This window comes from Balearica regulorum, chromosome 3 (assembly GCF_011004875.1).
Source record: "Balearica regulorum gibbericeps isolate bBalReg1 chromosome 3, bBalReg1.pri, whole genome shotgun sequence".
In the NCBI taxonomy this organism is placed as follows: domain Eukaryota; kingdom Metazoa; phylum Chordata; class Aves; order Gruiformes; family Gruidae; genus Balearica; species Balearica regulorum.
The window spans coordinates 118,582,240-118,603,254 of record NC_046186.1 but is presented as its reverse complement, the minus strand read 5'-3'; the positions used below and the strand labels follow the sequence as shown (position 1 = coordinate 118,603,254).

At 38.6% G+C, this 21,015-nt stretch overlaps 1 protein-coding gene and 1 non-coding gene across 2 annotated transcripts in view; both read left to right on the top strand.

The window, feature by feature from the left end:
• Positions 1-21,015, top strand: part of MACROD2 (mono-ADP ribosylhydrolase 2) — an 889,996-nt gene that overhangs the window by 402,028 nt on the left and 466,953 nt on the right. The window lies entirely within an intron of this gene.
• LOC142601460 (U2 spliceosomal RNA) lies at positions 6,516-6,705 on the top strand. Its single transcript, XR_012835022.1, has one exon. It is a non-coding gene; the product is annotated as a U2 spliceosomal RNA (small nuclear RNA).

The window sequence follows — 21,015 nt, the reverse complement described above, 5'->3', positions numbered from 1 at the left end:
TTCTCCTTTGATGAGTGTCTTCCATGTGAAAGCGCAGCCTTTCTGATCCCATCAGAGAAGAGAGGCTCTGTCTCTGCGGTCCTTTTTGCAACCTGCGCGCTCTGTGAACCATGCCGTGCGTGGGGATTTGTTCAGAGATGCATTGGGACCTAACATGTCACAGGCAGAATTGTTACAGATGAAACCCCGTTGACAGAAAGGATTGGCTGCAACCGAGAGATAAAAAACAAGAAGTCATATTTTTAAGGCAGATCGTGGTGCAAAATTTTGATTATTTATTGGGCAAGAAGATAGTCAGGGCTTTGTGTTATTAGAGATTCTGTACCCTAGGAAACTGGCAGCGAATTCAGTCTGGTGCTGCCAAACTGTACTTCAGAATCTGAGGTTTCATATGAAAAAGGGGAAAAAAAGCAAAACAAACAGAAAAGCCTCTATACCCTGCAGCTGCAGAGAAAATACTCAGAATCTCACTATGACCAGAGTTGTGTTCTTGTCTTGAGTCAGCAATCAGCTTGAAGCAATACCTTTGAGAAGAGCGAACTGTGCTGGTCATTGCAATGCATGTGAGCTATGAAGTCTGACATGTTTACACAGCAGCTAGCTCATTTCTGTGCTTTTTTTGAAGAAAAAAAAAAACCAAAAAAACCCTCAATGTAATGCATGCTGTTTGAGAATGTATTTTCCTGGGACAGAAGAAGAGAACCAGAAGGAAAATTTATTATTTTTCATGTAAATTAGAATTAATGTCAAACTTCCCTTCCTCTCTTCTTCTCTCCCCACTCTCCTCTCCTCTCCCCCCCCCCCCCAAAAAAAAAAAAAAGAAGCAAAAAAAAAAAAGACAACTTTTCAAATTGTGGAGAAACAGAGAAACAAGGGATATTTTCTTTGCCCACCGGAAAAAGCTTTAGTCATATCCGGACTCTTGAAAAAATCAAAACAAAACCCCCTTCTTCCCACCAACTCCTACATTCTCCTTAGTGCCATATGCCCCAACTTACAATTATCCAGCTTTTAATACATTCCACTTCTACTCTGACAGCTATACAATGTACAACAGTTGCACAGAGTCAGAAGGCAAATCTGTGAAGCACAAAGAATAAAGAATTCAGTGATAGTTTAAAACAAATGTAGTGAATATGGAAGTAAAGAACATAAGTAAAACTGGATACTGATGGTATTTTTTCCTTTCTGTTTGTCTGTCTAAGCCTCCTGTCTCAAATTTACCTACACAGTACTGTGATTTTCCCTTTTGGCTTCAGCTCCACTGAATTTACGTTTAGAAGGCTGCAAAATACGGTGGATCTTGTACCTAGGGCTCGTGATCTGCCCGAGGAACCTGTTAATCAGTGGAACAATTGTATGGTTATATGGCTCACATCGTGTTTGAGCATTGGAGCTCAACGTTAGCAAAGCACTGTAATTGCTAATAATTAGGACTGGGTAAGCCTCACAAGGTTTACTTAAAGAGTCCCCTCGTGTCAGATTCATATCCAAAGCGTATCTGAAGTATCTGAACCGTTTAAGGATCAGGGAGGTAATACTTTGTCATTGTGTAAGGCAGAAGACCTGTGTATGAAAGGGCAAGGGGATTGTGAAATAATTACTGGCTCTGCATTTAATTTGAGTCAATGAAAATGCCAGAATGATTGAAGTGTTTATGCTGAAGATCAAGGAGTTAGATTGGAATAGGGTAATCAAAACCAGGGACATCTTTCTTAAGTTTTTTAATATTTCTTAAGGAAGAGATAATGGAGGACTGTGAGAGTATGGCAAGGGAGTGTTCGAAGGAAAATCAGGATCAGAGGTCACACCTGTGTGAAGCGATGGTTTGGAAATGACAAGTAAAAATAGAAATATGCTTCACTCGACGGTGATGAATGGGTTCTTTGACCTGAGGAGGAAGACTAGAGGTGGCTTTGCACTGTGGAGATGGTAATTTGATAGTGGCAGTTACAGGTGAAAAAGTTTGCTGTTAAAAATACAGTGCAAAAAAATGACTGGTCTTAATTATGTGTGGGTACTCATGGCCCTGGGCCCCGATTGCTGAGGTAGGTGTGCTTTTCTGCAGCCATGGCTGTGACTCTTTCACTTTGCCATTTTTCCGTGCTTCCAGTGCGATTCTCCCATCCCTATTTTCTCCAGCTATTCTCAGTATGCCTTTTACTTTGGGTTTGTGCTTTGCTTATCTTCAGCGCTCGAGTATGCTGCACCACTCACCTGTCCCTTTCCTCTGGTAGCACAAAACTTGTCCGTTGGCCTCGTAAAGTCGGTAAACTGATGAGCAAGGCTCAGAGAGTCAGTATTGCTATACCCGGGACTGTACATGTAGTTTCCACGACGTGGGAGGTGGGATCAGTCCTATCTTGCTTACACATCTCCTGTATCCCAAGGGCAGGGAAACATTTGCCAACGGCCTAGAACTTTGCCTCTCTGCAAGCAATAAATGCCAAGAGTCTTGTCAGCTTTTTACATACTAAGACAAAAAGCACGTTATGGGCTGCTGGCAGCTTCTGTTCAAACATGAAGCATGGATTTTGAGGTTAGCGCAGGTCTGTTTGCTTAAAAGAGGTTCTGATCAAGATGAATTATGAAAATGTCAATAAATACCACATTTTAAAAGGTAATAAACTGCCTATTAATGTCGAAGGCAGAGCTCCAGGCAAACATCAGCAGCAGCCTGAACCACCTACCTTTACGTATCTTCTCCCTCCATAGCACTCAGCATGGGGAGCCAAAGCAGCCCCGAACCCCCGAAGGGAGTTCTTAAAGGCCCAAATAGTTGAAAGTGCTTCACAGACACCGCGTTGCAGGTATTGTTCCTGTGCGTGTGGGTTTGTCATAACTAGCCATGCCAGTCCCTTATGCGCATATGACATCAATCCATTGCTCGGCTAAAAATACCTAGTACATTGCAGTTTAGTATGGTGCAATTAATCATATGTCTGGGCACCGCGATGCCAAGTTTTATTTTGTTTTGAAATGGCTGTGTATGGAAAATTGGAAAAAAAATAAATAGTGAAATGCCACGTTTAGCATAGTTCTTTTCTTTTGCAATTCTTTGTAAAAATGTACCAAAGATTTCTTCTAAAGGCTTGAGTTTAAAATAAATAATCTTTTCATATGTCAAGTCAAGGTTTAATTGCTTGTCCACCCAGTCAGGGGTTCCCCGCTACTTGCCAAGTTCCGATCTGTACGCTATCGTAACACCAGTTTAGAGATTACCAACTCAAATGACCCATTTGGGGAACGCTCGTATCCGTAGGTCTCCCCCTTCCCCTTTGCTGGACCTGAAGTCTGATTAGTGTTTAGACGTTACTTTCAGATAATGATAATGTGCCTTTTAATTAGCATCAATATTTCTAATCTTTTGGGAAATAATAATGTGCTTCTTTTTTACTCCTTGACTGTTGACAGATGGCCACTTATTAAGCATCGTTAAATTCTGATATCAATCATTTTTGTGCTTTTTAAAATATGCTTGTCATTTAAATGAAATGATATATACAGGAGGAAGGTTTTTCACACCGGGTTGTGTAGACGTTGATGCAGTGCTGCAGCAGCGTTTGGTGGAGGCCTTGTTTTTGAAGATGTTGTAACTATAATCTCCGAGGCCTTGCTAACTTGTCGTTTCAGTGTGCGTGCATATGGTAAAAGGGGCTCTTGTATGGAAGTAGCCCAAATGCTTATGAGACAAAGCCACTATTTAAACATTTAGAAACTTGAACTTTTAAGAAACCTGTGCTTATATGCAGAAAACATTTCATGCATTTACACAGGAATTCATATTGTATGTGTTTTTGTGAATGCCGTGAAACAGAGAAGACAAATTCCTGTATATTATTTGCAGCAATGCTTAATTTGACTTGATGCATTCTTGGCTAGAACCTCTAATTTGTTATTTGTGAAACTTTGTTTAATGGGTACAATTCCGATCTGCATTGTGTCCTTGCTCATCTTAATAGCAGTATTAATTTGCAGGAAGGGACAAAAATTATCTTGCGGAGTTATCAAGCGGTGTTTAGGCTTTCCGAATGCTAATTAATTCAGAGCTCAAATGCTGTACCTGCTGTTTAAAAGGCTGGCAGCTTGTATTCATCACCTGAGTGACAGCTGTTCCTAGCCTTTTTTTACTCTTAAAAAGAGTGGGGAAGATTAACTCCTTCCATGCTAATGACTGCCATTATGTTCAAAATTTAAATTTGCAAAATTTTGTCTTTAACAGATTTGCTGATTTTGACAGTATATTAAGGAAAGGATTGGCGATAGTATATTGTTAAGAGACATTGCTAAACATTTCTCCAATATTGTGTTAGTTCTTCTGGGCAGAAAAAAAAAAGTCTCTGACATTTGATGTCAGGACCAAGTCCTCCACGTAAGCTAGAAGAGAAAGAATTAAAATACTGCTAAGTCAGATTTGAACATTTATAGTGAATGTGGAATCTGAAGAATTTTTTCTCTTGGAGTCAAATCCTTTTGTAGTATTTACTGTCAAGGAAAATATTTATTAGTTGCAATTCAATTAAATGTTCACCTAAGCCATTTAAATGTCACACAAAATAGTAAAGAACGGTTTTCTGTTTTATACGCTGCGTTCAAAGATCATCGAGTTGTTGTTTGTTAAACTAAACTCCACTGCGCTAGGAAGAAATGGTAGTCTTTGGTAATAAAAAGGGGGCTTAAAGGCATGCAGGTAATTTAATTTAATTTAATCTAAGAATGAGTATCATCTGGTATAATGCAGATGTTCATAGGCAGGTTTGAGAGGATTACGCAGTGTGCCTGAATGATCGAGGAAGTGAGATGCTAATATTGGATTACAGTCCTTCTTTTTCACAGAGAAATAGATAGCTAAAATACATGTTAACTCCAGTCTCTCCTGCCCCCAATCAAACCATTTTAATTGTACTACCTTTTCTTTTTGGAGGAAACGTGAGACAAATCAACAGTTGCCTCACATCAAAGGGTATTGCTGAACTACTGATATCAAACAAAAGTCCACAAAAGCTTCCAGTTACTATTCTAGGATAAATTCAAGGGTTTTTTTTCCTTCTACTTTAAAGGCCTATAAAATTTGGTATGTGTTTTGCTGTGTAAGTATTTCAGAAATACAGATGTACAGTAGATAGACATGTCATAATAATTATAAAATTTTCCTTCTTGTTTTGGAGGCCCTGTATCTTTAGGGAAACTCAGGGTGGACTTGACTGATGCCTCTGGGCTTTGACTGCTCATAGTGGTTTTTATGCATTCTGATCCAGTAAATCCCATTAGGCACATGTTTAACTTCCAGTATTCACCGAAAGTTTTGTTGACTTCAGTAGCAAATTAAGCACATGCTTAAATGTCGTTCAGAGCCTTAGGAAAGGTGATTAAACTAAAGAACAAAGCTATGCGATTCAAATATTTTAACTCATTAAAATCCAGTAGATTTACAGATACTGATTCACTGAATACTCTGTATTGAAAGTAAAACAATTAGGTTATAGTTGGCTGGCTCTCTTGCGCAGCTTGGAACACCAGCATCGGTATATTAGCTGGGTGTTTCTGCTATGACAATACATTTCCTTTTACTTTTGAGCTACCATTCTATTCTTATAAATTCTTAGTGATTATAATGAGTGATTGAAAATCTAGTGGGAAACAAAAAGGTTTCTAAGCTTGTTTACAAAGTGTTCTTGATAATGAAAATAATTTTTAAGAAATTGTTGTCTTGTTCCAAGTTACTCAAACGTCTTTTGTTATTACACATTAACTTCAAAAGACATTTTTAGTTTCCACGCACAGGGATGATTTTTTGAGGCTTTAGCATTATTGTCTTAGTGTTCTTTGTGTGTGGACATTTTCTGTGTTAATTTATTGGGAGTTTGATACAGAGTAATTAAAAACCAGGCTTTGGCAAGACTGAGATGTAGGCTTTGAATTAGCGTGTAAGATTCTCTAATGAATTCTTCTCCAGCAAGCATTAAGAAAATGCACTGCAGTATGTAGTTCTGTCCTTAGTACGTTATTTATTAAAAAGTTCCTCAATTTTTTAGAATTTTGTGAAATAGTTTCTGTAGAGGAGATGTGTTGCTCTCTTAATCCATGGGGAGAAGGTTCTAAAATAACTCCATAATGATACAGAAACCAGAAGATTGTTTAAGTGTTTGGGGCGGGGGGTAGGGGTGCAGCAGGAGGTTAGAGGGAAGTTTTTTGGGTGTTTTTTTTCTTTTTATTTAGTTTACCATAGAGGAAATATTCAGACCAAGACTGGAATATTTTGGGAGGCTGGACATGTCATCGTTAGCTTTCCCAAGTTCCTGTCCTGGAACAGTTACTGTGTGTGCAAAATCATGAGCTTATTGAAATCCTGGAGTGAGTTATTTGGGGTCTGTAGTCTGTCTGCAGCTTCTTGAAATAAATCTGAGGATAAAACTACATAATTGTTGCTACTGCGGTGTTAAAATCTTACGATGATTCAGTCTCAGTGTGCTCACTGAGTTAGACCAAGAAACCATCGAGTCTGCTGACTCATGTTTGCTTCTTGACCTTTTGGCAAAGATCAAGTGTAGCATATGTTTTTATCAGTTTAATATCTGTTATGTCCTCAACTTGAGGATTTTACATTAAATGAGTTTGGGGACTGGGAAATGTACTAGGAGCTTACGCCATCCTCTCCGTGCATGAAGCTGGCTATTGCTGTGTTTCTAGAATGGTGTAAAAAGAAAAAGAAGAGGAAAAAAAAAAAAGCAACACATCCCCTAATGACTAGAAATGAGTGCGGGAACAGAGCAAGCATAGATTATGCTTTTCTAAAGTGTTCTCTTAATCTCCACCTATTTTCAGCTCAGGGGTTTTCCTGACCCTCAATAAAACCCCTGTAAAAACAAATAAAATAACACTTCTGATTGCATTTTAATCTTGTTTTCACTGTCTTCTCAATCCATATTAATAACTGTTTTGTAATGTCCAGTATTGTAATATCAGATTATCACTTTTAGGATTGGGTATTACTTTGTACTTAGCGGATAGTGTGAGCCTACACTCAGTCTTACCCTTGCTGAAGAGCAAGTTATTGCATCACTGTTGCTGTTGATTTTCACTGATCAGTCTTACAGGTGCTGTTTTTCTGAAAAAATGAGATAAAAGAGCAGTCAGAAATAGCCACAAAATCCAAAAGAGAAGAACCATGCTGCATCATGGTGCAATGGTACATACAGGATTTGGTTTGGTTTGATTAAAGACTATTGGAAAGAAATAGATCGAGGAAACACTGCTGTCACAAGTGTTTAAAATTTATTCAGAAATAGGCCAAAAACTACAGAGAGCTGGTGTTCACTCGAACATTTTAGATTGATTAAATACCAACTTATGCCATTTTATAAACTGGAGGTCCAGAACCGTTCATACGTGTGGCAATCAGTGGGTGGCTAACAAAAGCTGGTTTTGTTTGGCCTGTGACATAGTTCCCGCTGAGGTCTATGTAATGCAGCAGGTGATGACAAGCATGGTTTATGACATCTTTTGAAACAGAATCAAGCCACTAAATGCCAAGTTGATGTGACAGGGTGAAAACTGGAAGTTGTATTAGTAGCCAAATGAATACAGTTCAGAGGGAGGGTGATCAGAATCATTTCTAGATGACATAAGAATTTGACCCTTCAAGGATTTCTTACTAAGTATGTGAGGTGATACAGAAAGGAGGAACCTGTGTCATTGTAAATTAGTGTCCTTGAGTTAAGTCTCATTACCCAGACCCCTTCAGTTTTTTTAATTATTTGACCTGCCATGGTTAATAAAAAGAAAGTTAATTTGGTGTGACATTTTTGGTGGTAGCTTGGTGGGCCACCAAATTAATTGCAATAAAATAAAATAATAGTTTCAAAAAAAACCCCAAATTTCCTGTTCCTTGCATTTTGAATCAGTTGATGATTTCTTAGTCATTATTTATGGCCTCAGTATTTAAATTGGGACATGTTAAAGCTGATGATTGGGTGGGGGGAATTAAGTGTTTGTTAATTGTAACTATTTTCATGATGCTGTTTAATGGAAAATACACTATTTTAATTCTTTAAAATTTCTGCTTAGAACCAAAAAATAGGGTGTACAAGATAGAAATCCGCTGCAGCAAAATACCATCTTATTACTATGCGTGCTACGATGCTTACAGGTTATTGTCAATATACAGTGTCTACTGGCAAGGAAGCTTTTGTTTGTCATGGGAACAAAATGATTGCTCCTCATTTTTCTTCACTGCTGAGTTCTTTAAGCGAAAAGCATTTTGATCCTGGAATAAATATTGATTCTCTCTTTTCTCTCTCTGAGAAAATTAATTTAGTGTGAGTTATATTCACCCAGGTGAGGTAAGGGCAGCTCAGGACCCCACAGGCTACTTAAACCTGTGTCACAGGCCAGCATTCAAGAAGTGTCTTCATTACCCTTAGGTCAGCACATAGATGCCAGTTCTTTGGAAGAGTGTCTCCTGGGGCAGAGCAAGGGAGGATTTGTGGGCCACTTGTCTATAGCAATAGGACTGCAGGCTTTCTCTTTTTCGAGCCAAAAAGTAGTAGAATCTATCTGCCTTCATTCCTGTCCACCTCCCCTCCTTTGGAGTGGTTCTGTAGCCTAAACGCAGGCGGTCTAGGTGAAACCAAGGGCACTAATGCGTTGTGCCTTCCAGAGACAGCCTTTGGAGAAACGTAAAGATCTGCATTTTGCCGTGCTGATTTTTATCGCACAGAAGTCCTTTTCACAATGCATTGGGGGAAAAGTAGAGAAGTTGGCAATAACCAAGTCTTCCCTTTGTAAATAAGCTGAAAACATGGAAGAGAGAATGCAGAGTGTTGAGATAATGCATGGGAATACGTTTACAAAAGTGAGCATCTATTGCTATGGCCACTCTTCAGCTGATGGAGGACATGCTTATCCTTGGAGAGGGACTGATTGGCATATTCTTGATACACAAATTGAAAGAATAGACAAGAGCAATGGGAAGAGTTGGACTGATTTCTTTAAAGAATTGCACACTTCCACTTCCTTCTCTTTGCAGCTCTCTTAAGACGACGTGAAAAACAGCTGAACCTTTGCAGATGACTGTGTGTGCCTGTTGCTACCATAGTGTCCATAGTACCCATGTCCACGTGCATCCCTGTAAGATTCAAAGCATAAGCCTATCTTACTGTAGAAATTGTGTCATGCAAGTGTGCCATTTCTGCCGTCCCAACTTAAAACTAACTTTCATTAGTCAAATAACCATTAGACCAGATTGCTGAGTTCCCTTTAGAGAGTGATACCTATGGTATCTTGATTTTGCCATTATAAAAGCAACAATTAGCATTCTAAGAAATTAGCATAGTGGAGTTTATTGCAACGTGATAAGCTTTGGTATTTGTAAAGTCTCTGTAAGCTTCTGACGTGCTGAATCACTAGATATTACTGTGAAACTTGTTTTGACGTTTATGTGGCCATTCCTTAGTAAAATGTTTTGAATAAAGAAAAATGATAAGGATTGTACATTTCTAGCACAACGTTAACTGTACATCTCCAGCACGATGTTATCATGCTTTTTTTCCAGAGTCAGCACTATTGAATTAATCTTGAATTCCTATTTCATTCTTTATTTTTTACTCCTCATATTATTTTTAAATAACTTCCACCACAATAAAAAACAAACAAAAATGAGCTGACATATAAATATAACTCACTCACTTCTTCTGTGCCTCAGAGCATAATCCTGCCATTGACTTTCTGAAAACAATTAGGATTGTTTGAGAAGGTTTTAGACTCAAATAGGGACTTTCATATGGTCTGTATTATCTCTCCTCAAGGGAATGCATTTTGTTAAAGTGACGATTTATGACATTCAGTACTAATGTCAAACTTTGTTCTGCCATATGAAGTAAAATAATTAAAACACCAAAACAGCAGAACACAAAACAGTGGAACGTTGTTGAATTTGTAGATACTTCCACAAAGGTGATTTAAAATTTGACGGAACAGTGATGCGAGTGTTTGAGGCATGTCCATGTGAGATGTAAGAAAAACAAGCCTTAAGCAACTTAGCAGTTTCCCTCAGAAACATTTTATCCAGAGAGGGAGATGCAATATTTATGTGTAACAGCAGCTGGGTATTTTTAGAAATATTTTAAATTCCTTTATAGTAAGTCTCTGCATGATTAGAGAATAGATACAAATCAGATAAGGTAACAGTTTCTCCAATTTGTGTGAAGTGGTCTTCCAGGATAAAATTATAATTTATTTCTTTCTAAATGCGGTATTCATTTGGGAGTAAATTAATTAAGGCTGAGCTGATAAGTATCTGCTGTTGTTCCACCGTCATGACGTGGCAAGACACGAGGTATCTACATGCAAAACTCATTCGTACATCAAAAAACGAAATAAAGCTCCTATTGTTTCTAGAGCTGTTACGTGATACTTTAAATAAATGACTTAATTCCACGTTCAAAATACCCAAAGGTATAACATTTTATTGTTGTTATTATTAACTTAGATTGCATTAGTGTAACAGCTCTTTCCTCATTTGAGAGCCTTTTCTCACGGTAGTGGAAGGTGGTCTTTGCGCACTGTGCCCTACCTGGTTTGCTACTTTATCCATGCTATGGCTTGAACAAATAAAGAGGAACGTAACCTAAATCAAGCATCCGAAAATGACTCTCAGTTTGGGTTCCCTCAGTGATCTTCACTGATGGGGAGGACAAATTTGGAGGGTTTATCAGTGCGATCATGATATGAATTGCTTAGTTACTCTGTACATGCTGGAAAACTGGGTGGTTTCCTTGTTTCTCTTTGAGGGGAGATCAAAAATTCATGCAGCAGAAATGTTAAGACTGTCAGTGTTTGGAACAGTTAAGACAACAAAGAACCGCACACGAGGTTTCCATTGAGTTGTAGATCACTGACTTGATGTCTACATGTGTTCAAACACAATTGCTTTCTATGCTTCTTCCAGTCATCCTGCGTCATTTTCTGTTGAATTATTTTTCTGCCTTAAAATTGAGCTAATTGCAAAATGATTTCATAGAACAACATTGAACGTAAAGATATGTGTTTCTACATAAATGTTCTTTTGTATGAATTCTCCGCAATGCTATCTCAATGAGGTGGATGGAAAACCAAGTGCTAAATCTTACAAAAATGCTTTTGAATGCTATCTTCAAGCAGGTATTATGAGGAGTTAATATAGCCAGACCTTAATTGTGAACTTCCCCTTTCCTGACATTTACTTGTTTCTAGACAAATAGATGAATCGGAGCTAACGAGTTGTTTTGATCATTTACGATGTTGGTGAAAAACTAAGGCTCATATCTTTTGACCCTATACCTCTGAATTAACTGTAAAAGACTGAAAGCCTAAAAGCTGATGTTTTGCAAAGACTTACAAACTACTCTAAAAGTTGCTTCGTTCAGTAGGCTTCACCCTGGGGTAACAAACCACTGGTGAGCCATGGATGACTGCATATGGAGGCAGTCTGTGAGGCAATCCATCATCCAGTGGACATTTGCTGGCACGTAGCACTGGAAGCTGAATATTTTGTAACGCTCTTTTTTTCACGCGAAGCTTTACCTGTGGCTCTTACTGTGAATGAAATTGAGCGGTAGCCTGTGATCCCAGCGAGTCCATTTCACAGCGGGCTTTTTAGTTAGAGGGTTTCACAGGACTGTGTTTGCACTTCTTACTGTCTGCTCGATTGTCCAAGTATCTGCCATTAGCGTAAGAAAAGGAAATGTGAGTATGGGAAAGAGGGAAAGAGGATTTAACGGGGAGGTGCTAAATATAGAAAATAAAAAGGGAAGCCTTAACCAGATTGAGGCTAAGAATGCTTACCTGTTCCAGTTTTAGTATCCCTGTAGTTTTGTATGAAGAGCAACGTAAAGGACTATGGTGTTTGAAAGAGTGAGGATTTGCACGTGCAACATGTTGTTGGATGCTAGAACTAGATTTCGGTTCTGAAGGTAGCTTCCAGTAGACAGTTTAGGAAGTATAATATTAAATATTTCTCTGGGGAGCAGTATTAGACTGCATGTAATTCAGCTAAGGTAGCAAATTTAGTCCTTGAACCTTCATGTTTCTGTGATTTTAAAAATGTTTTGCTGTACATAGGGCTTTTTTAAAAAAGTAGATATCTAACCCAAAGGCCATGTACAAGCCTTCAAGTTTAACCTTTTCATTTTGCTTGACACTCTAGAAGAAGATAAGGAGGGAATGCTGTCAGAGAGTTTACACAGAGGATGGAGAGTGGTGGTGGTGGTGAAGGGGATAACGACTTCAGCTCTGATTTTCTTCCTCCCACTGCAACAAGGCTGGGTGCAACCAGCCTGCAGGAAGCTTTCTTTTCCTGCAAACCACAAGTAAGTCAGCAGATCATCTGGGAAATTAAAGAGACATCAGAGCTGGACTTGTGATGACCTGTTTTAAAAAAAATTAATTAAAAAATGTGGACAGATGACGAAGGGGAATGATGGGAAGAACCCAAGAAAGGACTTGGGTGTACTTCCATCTGTGGTATTGTAAAGATAAATACTGCTGTGGTATGAGGTGCCACGAGCTGCCAGCCAGCCGTAGCAACAGATCTTTGTCTTCCATTTCACATACACAGGGGAGGGCTCATTCAAAAATCAACTTGCAGCTGGCTGGCACTTCAGGGGGATCACTGACAGTAGTGAAGGAATAAGACTGGCTGGTTTTGGGCTGCGATTAGCTGAGGTCTTCTCTTATTATATAATGGTTTATTATACCATAGTATTCAGGCAAATGTGTATAGTGTAACAGTATGTCAGTTATTTTGTCTAGTAATCAGACTCTTCATTTTGTGCTGCAGAAACGAATGCCTTTTTCAATTACTTTAATATGCTACATTCTTTAAATTAGATGGTCTATAAGCGGCGTATAAACAGCACTCTCCAATATTATTTCAGAAAATGAATAGCACGTGTGATGCCCATGCTCATCTACAAGAAAAACTGCAGAGTGACATAGGTTCTTGTTATTTGCTTCCATATGAACAGCTCTGAGTAAGCGTCCGTTCTCAAGAAATACACATTTGCTGCATTTGGCTCAGGGAAGGCTGTGTGTCTATTTGACATGCTCTCAGTGGAGAATTGCTTATCCATGCCTGATCCTGACTGGTTTCACCTTCCAAAAGAAACTAGCATAGGTCAAAAGTTGGCAAAATGGATGGAAAAGTGTTTCCAGCTGATGGAAATGCTTTTGGTAACCAAGTGGGGAATTTGAAATCTAATCTCTTCTCAATGGAAAAACAGCAAATAGTCCATGTTTCAACACGAACAACCTATTCCAGTATCTAAAGTGCTGACGTACATGAGTTTTTCAAATAACAGAGACCGTGAATCAACTACTTTTGCATGAAAGGTACAAATACAAAATATCTTCTTTAATGGACTGTGGTATGCCAAAAGAACTGTCTTGTTTACTGGTTCACTGAAGTGCTAATGGCCACACCTGCATGTGAATGTCTCCAGACTCCCCTCTCCTCTTCCAGTTCTTAAGTTCAATGATTTTTGGGATTCCTAATTTCTCATTTCTTTCTAAGTTCTTAATGTCTTCCCTTCTGTAGTTGAATCTTTCTCTCCCTTATTTGCATATTCATTGATTCCCTTTTTTCCTTTTTTCTCATCTCAGTTTCTTTTTCCTGTTTACTTTTTTCACTCTTGCTGGTTTGCCTTGTTTATGTTCTTCCATATGCCATTTCTTCACAAGTAGTTCCCATATTGTCCAACACTTTGAGGGAAACACACGTTCTCAGTTGTCACCTGTTCCTCTACGTGGAAGAGTGTGTGCTGTGAGCTTAGGAGGAGAAGAGCTTTGCCTTGTTGGACAAAGATTATTTTATTCCTCCGTGATTTTCTTAGCTGCTTTTCTTTGCCCTCCATTCACTCTATCTGTCTCTGACTGTAATCAGAGCGTAAGGCAAAGTCAGGGCCAAGTGTTTGTTAGGTTTCCTGTTGAAATACAGAATAATGATGAGGATGTGAGTCAGAGACTGGGCACAATAACATAGAAGTAATTTACATATATTTATTATAATTTCCCTTTTTATTCCATTGTTTGTCCTTCTTTTTTTTCTCTTTGTACCTCTCCTAGCTCCTTTATACAACTAATTGATGTATTATAGGAGATCTTTAAACAGACATGGTTACCTTCTCATTTGCCTGGAACAGGGAGCTCCTTAGGTAGAGGAATTGTACCAGGAGTGCCAAGCTGCCTTTTGTGGCTTTGCAGGGCTAATGAAACCTCTTGTTACACCCATACCCACCTTTGCACATCACAGATTTCTTAGTCAAACTGGTGTGTGCAAATTTCTAGTGTAAACTCAGAACTAAGCGACGCAAGGAGCCCTTACAATTGTTTTGGTAAAATCTTTAAAAACAGTTTCAAAATTTGATTTCGCCTGACAAGGGCAATCAGCAAAGACAGCTTTCTTTAGTGCAGAAGCAATCTCGTTTGACTGTCTTGAGCAAATTCTCCCACTACTGACTGACTACTGAGATTAAGTGGAATTTCTAACAAATCCTGTTACAATGGGTCAAGCACTGTCTCTCTAGTTGTACTTGTTTCCTGCAGGCCTCAATAGAAGTTTATTTTAACACAGCCATTTTATGGTGCTTGGAATATCTTTATACTCTGCATTGCTGCTGCTATGGGTAATGGATGACCACTTGGTTAATGTTTGATGGCAGTTACAATGCACATCGCCCGAAGTTAAGTGTCCTTATGTCTTTATACAAGAACTGACCTTCAGGGACCGTAAACATATTGTTTGGCAACAAGTTAATTACAGACTTTATCTTCCAAAAACATTCATGTCACGGGTGGGATAATTAAGATGTCCTTGCAAGTGAAAAAAAGTTCTTGAGTTATAGTAATGTTCCGAAGTAGGTGTTAGAAACCGAGGTCACAACAATATTACAAGAGCTGTGTACCCATGTTATTTTGACTAAATAATTCTCCTCTTCGGGCTATAAAAATGAAAGATGGACTTAACTGATATGTATGGCAAAATATTCTGTAAATCCGTGAAAAAAACCACAAAGGGATTTGGGTTGTGCAGGGGTATGATGGGCAAGCAGAACTGATTGTGTTTGATTAACTGGGGGATTGATTGCTAGGGTTTGTTTTGTTTTTCTCCCCTTTCCTCCTATTAAGGCCTGGATCTTTCGTTAAATGGTTAGGATCATGTCGGCCCTTTCTAATTTTATAATGTGAACTTCATGGTGATAAATAGCTAATTATTTGCAATTGAATTAGGCTATGAATTTAAATATGACAGAAACAGATGTACCGGTGATTACCTTCAATGCATTGCTCGGGGGATCTAAGTTTAACATAGTATAAATACCTTCCAGAAATGTTACTTCTGAAATGGAGCAGTGCAACTATTGAAGAATATCGTAGAGATGTTAATGAGTTCTGCGGTACACGAATATCCTCCAGACTGATGTATCTCAGAAATTACATGTCTTTTGTTTTGTTCTTTTCCTGGAAGAATTCAGGGAGGGAGGAGAGGAGTGTCTACTGGTGACATCTGAAGTTCCAGTTCTGGAGTGTTGAATCTCTAAGCTGGAAGCATGTCGTTTGGGGGAAGTTATGAAGTATTTTTTTCACAATGTACATGGAAAATAGGACACTGAGCATTTTCTAAAGATGGAGCCCCTAGAGGGGCACACTGCAGTGCTGTTTTGTGGGTGCCACTTAAATGCAAGTCATTGTTGGCTGGCTGAATTACAGCATGCAGCAGCAGGTGAAGTACCCCGGCATGCCTTTGGATGAACACGAAACTAAGAACGCATACACACGCTAATGTAATTTAAAGATTTGAATTGTAATATCTGAAAAGAGCATGGACACCGCACATGTTCTCTTTCTCAAAACTTGATTCAGGAGATTGATACGTCTACTAATGAGATAATTCTGAGCTACTGTTTTCAGTTTCAGTTTTTCTATTTGGAGACTTAACGTTCGAGCAGAAATAAGTCATTCCTTTTTTAATGGGCAGTGCAATTTTTGGACAATCAAATAACTTTAGAATGAGTTTTATTTTCTTCAGTAGAAGTCATTTAAGATTAGCCAAGCATTCCCCAAGCGTAGCTGTGGTACATGGCAGCTGATGTCATACCTTGCACAAAAGTAGCAGGAGTATGAATGAGTGAAACATACACTTGAGACCTCTTTCCATGTATCTGTTTGTGGTCAAAGTGATACTATTTAAGCATCCCAACATTAGAGAATAGTAGAAAAATAGGGTCTAAGCACAAAGACTTAGTTTGACGGAACTATGTCATTCATGTCTAATGTAGCACTGTTAACACTATTAAATCCCTGTATCTTTGCACTTACGAAAATGGTGTCCACAGATATAATTGGGCATGGTGTGCTCAAGAAAAGTCAGATAATCTTTTCCAGTTTTCCTCATTATTAAATGGCACTGGAATGTGATTTTTACTGTGCAAATCAATTCAGGGGTTCCATATTTTGAAATTAATCTCCAGCCCTAACCCAAAAGCCAGTTTATATTTGTTTTACCTTCTGCAGTACATGAGAGTTGAGCAAGTCAGGATGTGGTATATCTTAAAATGAAGTTATCAAGACCATCGCATGCAGCATGTAACGTTTTTATTTTCATGTAAACTAGATAGTTTCTGGTGAGCCAGCTTTTCAGTTTTGCATGTTTTTACTTTTTAAATATGCGGTTTCCTCTTTGATTTCTTTTTTTTGGAAACTTCATAGATTGTTTTCAGGTTGTTTCTGTTGTTTGCTTGTGTATTCTGCTCAACGTAATATGGCTCTGCTGAATTTCATCTGAGGTGATTTTTTCTGCGTAACTGTGTGCAAATAAGTGTTCTGATAATCCCTTTCTTTTTACATCAACCAGTTTAATACTTGCTTCTGTCACTGTTACATGGAGATGAGAGACTTGACCTATTTTTTAAAATGAGCTTTTTAGCTTTGTTAGCTACAGGAACACAGAATTTTAGAATTTTTAGAATTTATTTTTTCATTAGACAGTTGCCATTAGGATCTGCTGGGGCACACGTGGATGATATTTTCCTTTTAATTGTTATCTTTTGCAATGGAACTTAGTGGAATTTTTTTCTTCTTGTAACTCCCATGTGCTTCCTAACCTTGTTAGTGCTCTTCAGCATTTGACTTTGACCTGATGGATAGGCTTCAGCTTTGTTGCATAAAAATTGCTTGGGTACTGCTAGAATTTATAGATTATTCCATTTCATGTCCGTTCAAGCAATAGGCATGAAAGTTGATTCATGTACAATTACAGTTATTTCTAATGTGACATTTACCCCAGAACTATATTAAGTTGTTAGCCCTGGAAAAAAAAGAAGTATTCTGTTAATGCTATTCTGTATTCAGTGGCTTTGATGGTACTTGTTGCAGATGTTTCAGATTACTGTCAAAACTTCATTATCAGTGATAATATACTAATGCAGTAAGTTGACATAGGGGTTGACTGAATGACTATTGCAATATATAATTAGGTTGGTGTAATATGATACATTTCCACTGATCCTGCACAGCCTTTAAATGAAACCTGTTTGAGACTGAATTCCCTTGCTGCATTGTTACCATTCCCACAGTGACCGGTACCATTTTTTGTAGGATTCTTGCGGGAGGGTGTGCACACGTTAAAGAAACTCCACGTTACACAGCTGCAAATATGTTTTCTTTCACAATTTCTTTTAATATTGATATCACTGGAAATAACAATAATACCATTATAGACTTAGCAGAACAGGTATCTCTGTCTCAGTCTAATAAATGAGATCAAAATATATTGTCTTTATATTATATATAATTCCTATACTGTATGTTACTAGTATTTACAAGGATTAAGTCATTTGAGAGCTATTGCAGTTTCTAACCTGTATAAACAAAAAATTGTTTGCAGAGATGTTTGTCTGCAAAGTGAAAAACTGAACTTGTAATGGAATCCTTCCAATAGCTGTCAGTTTCTTCCTCAGAGTTTGATAATTGAAAGGTTTGTTATTTTTTTAGAAAAGGAAGATGGTTTCAATTATCCAAAGCTAGTGGAATGTTTAACTACCCTTCTGCTATCAGTGGACTTGTTTACATTGGGATTTTGACTAAATTGAGATTGCACATATCCAGATGTTATCTGCCCGGGTGACTTTTTCATTTACTTTGGCAAAGGAATTGATGGCATATTGCTACCATCTCTGTGTCAGTTTTCACATTATATATTGCAGGCGACATTTAGACTTTTCTTTTATAAACTTCTTCCACTAAATTGTGAACTCCTAAACTTTTACTCTTCTTTTCTCATTTTATGATAGGCTCATCCGCATAAAGATTATAGGATACGGAAAGTTGTATGTTGTATCCTTTGCATGGCTGTACGCACAGCTGAGCAAATGCTAAGTTCTATTTTTCCGTTTCTATAGTTCATTTCTTTTGGTCTTTTACACATGGGGAATGTCATTGCTGTAAGTGTAGACTGCAGCCTTGCATTTTGCCTCATGTGGAAAGCCTGGCGGTATTAGGCTGCCCAAGGGGCAGCACGGGAACCATACCAAAACCAAGAGATGGGATCTTGATCCTGCTGCAAGTTTTCTCATTGGTTAGCATGAAAAAAGCCAAAGTCCCAGACAAACAAACCCCAAATCCAAAAAAAAACCCAACCTTTTCTGGTTCCTGATTTTTATCTCTGCTTCGCTGTGCTAAGGGGCAGAGATGTATCTCAAATGCATCCACTCTGCAACGTCCTTCAGCGAGATAGGAAAGGCAACGCTCTCCACCAAGAGCTGCTTTCTTCCCAGCGTCCAGTGACCTATTGCGCCAATGGCTTGCGCAGAAGGGCGAAGGCTCCTCGTACAAGTAGCTTACAGCAGGATAACCTTCCACAGAGTATCAGCGGGGAATTGTAGAAAACATTAGCCAGGACTATGTAGAAGTAGAACTATAGAACTGAAAAATAGGAACAGTTGAACAAGAGTGTCATTTAATTAATTGCTGTCATGTCATTTTTCAGCACTGATGGGGCTTGGGAGCGGGTGGGGAGGGAGAAATATCCTAGCCCTGAAACCCGCTGCTTAGGATGTGCTAGGCTGAGAGGCAGCTTGAATAAAGAATTCCATTTTTTATATCTTTAGAGTGCTAAAAACGTAAAGTGGATGAGTGCTAAAGCTCAGCAGTGATCAGACAGAGCTGCAGCCAACAGAAACAGAGGTTTGAAAGTGTAAGATCCTAATCTATGTCCTAGTAAACCTTTCCGTGGAGTTATTTTACCTCTTTCAACCTCCAGACCTTCTGGTTGCAAAGTAAAGAGGGTTCATGCCGGTGCTCACGTGACTCACAGATGCATACATCTTACATTAGATCTGAATGGAGCTCCACTTATTAATGTTTATACAGACTGGGTAGATCTAATCCTATTTGCAGGCCTTTAAAATGCCAACTTTTTATTTTAAGCCTGGTTTACTTTAACTGCAGTATTTAACCTCAGAAATGTGTGGGGTTTTTTCCTCAATGGTATTTTAAAAAGTGTAAGGCTTTAAATCAATAAAAGTAATGAAAATTTATGTGCTTTTTTGAATGTATGATTTAAGCAAACCTATGGTAACCATATGTAGTGGGATTCAAATCAAGCAGATTTAATTGTTGCTAATGCTGTTGGTTTGGGTAATGCCTAAAAACCAACTTGTTTTGGTAATGTAGAAGCATGTGGGTTTATAATCTCCTATATTAGCCGGGGGGGGGGGAGCGATGTCTGTAGAAATTTGTGGTGAAAACCCATGAACAGTTGATATCTGCAAATATCAGACTAGTTCCAGTTTGAACATGGGAGAGAGAAGAGAAAGGGAGAAGAAAAATTGATTATGAAGATGCAAGATAGTTGAAAGGAAATGTGACACTGAAGAGGGAGAAATGAATAAACAGTGAAACTGAACTGAAGGGTAGAGGCAGGGAGGGAAAATAAAGATGATCTGCTAAGCTAAACAGCAGTTAGCACAGGAAAACACATCAAAACTTCAGAAATTTATGAATTGCCAGAAATGTCTCTTTTGGGCAGCTTTTCCAGCTGCTTTTACTAGTTGGAGAGCAGCTAGAATTCTCTCTGAGAACTTTCCCCCAGGCCAAATGATGGAGAGAGGCTGGGCATCTGCAGTTAACCATCTGCTGTTAATAAATTATTACCAATAATTAGATGTTTTTTAGATGTGTGCCTACAGTATACACGGGGCTGCGCAGGAGGTAGATGCAAAGCTACGTCCTGTCCAATGACTTCACAGCCTCCATGACAGGTACAGAGAAAACAGATTGGACGTAATGGTGGTGGTGGTAGCTTGTAGCGTACCTCTTTTGCTTCTTGTTTTGAATTTTGTAAGACAGCAAGGGTTTGCTCAATATTGTGAGTGAATCATATTTTCAATAGGCTGTTGACTCACTGTGTAATGACCTGATATCTCTATAAGATTTGTGAGACTTAAGAGAATTATTTTTAAAAAGTGGATATGAAAAACATAACATGACTATAAGTCTTACGTGCATCTTACAGCATCTGCTGGGTGGGGAGCTAGCCCACGGCGTTAGCTTTTGTATAAATTTGAACCATATCACCTTTAGGGACAGGAGCAATAGCAGAGTATCATGAAAATCTGAAAGAATCAATTATCCCACGGTGCCTACTTTTTTCCATTGGCCTCTTTGAGGACACATTTGTTTTTCATGGATTTTGTTGGGGTTTTTTTTTTTTTTTTTTAGAGAGTGGCGTTTAACAAGTTGGAATTTTATTTATATAGGATGATTTTACACAGAGAGTAGGTCTGCCGCTTCTGGGCAAGTGAACGTGGGGACAAGTGCTAGAAACCTGTATCTTCCCTCTCCCTTAGGGATTTGCAGTGGCACTGATGGGGCGCTTAGCATTTGGTTGCATTGCTGCATTGGCAGTTACGGCCTGGCCAGAAAGAAAGGGCAAGGACAGGGGAGAATTTACCAGTGCAGCTTTTCGGGTCAGCCAAGCTT